Here is a 2,187-nt window from a genome sequence, read left to right on the forward strand (position 1 = left end):
CCCACCCCCCTCCAAAAACAAAAAGAAACACCCAACAAACCAACCTGGGCACAGTTTTGAGTCAGACTCTGCCCAGTGGCTTCTCCTCCCCCCTCCCCAACCAGAGCAGCTCTTCCCTTGGTGACAAAAAATAATCTGATTTTCCCTAAAATCAAAGACAACCAAGCTCCTTCCACCTAAATATCACCTTTCCAAGAGCATCTTCCTTGTATTTAAGCAGATTCCTGGGCTCATCACTGCATACTCCAAACTGTGACAGTTTTCTGTGTGAATATTTTTAACTGTGTTTGTGGTACCTGTATTTATATTTATGTTTAGCACTGTAATTGTTTCCACGGTATAAAGTGAATGGAGTTGTATAGCAGTAGGAAAAAGAAATAATAATAATAAAGGGGGGGCAAAAAAAAAAAAAAAGGATTAAAAAATGACAAAAAAAAAAGAGAATCTTGTGTTACACCCTCTCATGTATAAAGGTCATTGTCCAGAGGACTATGTTGAGTATTTAATAAAAGCTGAATCTTATTTTTCAAGTTTATAGAATGGCCTCTGAGCTTCAGTCGAAACGTTTTCGTGGTGAGGATCAGCCTGTTAGAAAGTTTCACTTAAAAAAAATAATAAATCCTTCTGTGTGTTGTTCCTGGAGAGAAAAAAAAATGATTCATCAGCTCCCTCTCCTTGGGTTGGGCTCCTCTTTTTTTTTTTCCCCCCCCTCCCTCCTTCTCGTACTTCTCAAAAAAAAAAAGAAGAAGAAAGAAAGGGATAAAAGGGAGGAGGGGGGGGGGAAAAAAAATCATTACATTTTGCTTTGTCTCCTTGACTTAAGTCTTGTTGCTGTATTGTTCGGTGGCATCAGGAATTTATGCCACAGCTCTCGCTTCATGATTAAAAATGGATTTCCAAAGTTCAAAACAGTATATATTTCTTATTGCACCCTCCTCAGGTCAAAGGTTCTGCTGCTTCTTCTCTTTTCTTTGTGTTGTTTCGGTGGTTTTTTACCCCTTTATTATTATTATTTTCATTTAATTGGAGCTGAGAATCCCCCCCCCCAGCTCTTCCCCCCCCTCCCTCTTCCTCTTCCTCCTCCTCCCTGATTTTATATCGACCTTATAAACCTTTCCAGGGAGGGGGGGAGTCACTGTGAGCCAGAAACTCGTCCTTTAAGAGAAGGAAAATTATGGATATAAAGCCCGGAGGCTCGGAGAAAATAATTCGAAGGCTGGATTTAAAATAATCTGCATTTATTTTATTTTTTCTCGCCTTTTTTTCACCGCTCTGATATTTATTGGGCTGGGCAGGAGGTTGAATTTAGGCAGGGATGAGGTTTCTGTGGAAGTAACTTAGGGTGGTGGTGGTGTTTTTTTTTTAATTATACAACCAGGAGTTGATGTGAAGTGATTGAAACCGGAGGGGGAAAAGAAGGGGGGGAAAGGAAGGGGAAAAAGAAAAGGAAATGGGGAAAAGGAAGAAGGAAAAAGGAGGGGAAGGGAAGAGGGAAATAAAGGAAGAAAAAAAAAGAAGGAAGAAAAAAGAGGAAGGAAAAATAATAAGAAAAAAAAGGAAATTATTAAGGAAAAAAAAGGAAGGAGAAAAAGGGGGAAAGGAAGAAAAAAAAAGGAAGGATAAAACAGGAGCAAAAAAAATAGGAAGGAAAGGAAGGGGAAAAAAAGGAAGGAAGAAAAACAGGAGGAAAAAAGGAGGAACAAAAAAAGAAGGGGACAAAAAAAAAAAAGAAAGAAAAAAAAGGAAAAAAAAAAGGAAGAAAAAAAAAAAAAAGAGGAAGAAAAATAAAAAGCAAAAGGAGCCTGGGGAGGTTTTTTTTCAGCCCATCCTCTGCTCGTCTCCAGCCTGGAATGTGCAGGCGATTTTTACAAGGCTCAGAGTAGACGGAAGGAAAAAAAAAAAGAAAAAAAATCAAGATTATAAATCTCTTTTAAAAGGGAAAAAAAAACCCAGCAACACCCAAGGAAACAGCCCCGAGAAGCAGGAGCCAAGAGGGGAACGACCCGGGCTGGGAGCAGGAGGTTCCTGGGATGGAATTGCTCAAAAAAAATAAAGTCAAGAGATAAAAATCAAAGGAGGAGGGGGAAAAAAAGGAGAAAAGCAACAAAAAAAACCCCAAACCTCAACCAGGACCTAAATCCGCAACCACCCCGAGATCATTGAGCTCCTTAGAGGGAGGAGGAAGAA

General features: G+C 39.6%; 1 protein-coding gene across 1 annotated transcript in view; it reads left to right on the forward strand.

Moving 5' to 3' along the window:
• Positions 1-2,187, forward strand: part of HOXC6 (homeobox C6) — a gene marked incomplete at its 3' end in the record, with an annotated part of 6,423 nt that overhangs the window by 2,558 nt on the left and 1,678 nt on the right. The window lies entirely within an intron of this gene.

The sequence above is a fragment of the Chaetura pelagica genome, unplaced genomic scaffold (assembly GCF_000747805.2).
Source record: "Chaetura pelagica isolate M959 unplaced genomic scaffold, ChaPel_1.0 scaffold1354, whole genome shotgun sequence".
In the NCBI taxonomy this organism is placed as follows: domain Eukaryota; kingdom Metazoa; phylum Chordata; class Aves; order Apodiformes; family Apodidae; genus Chaetura; species Chaetura pelagica.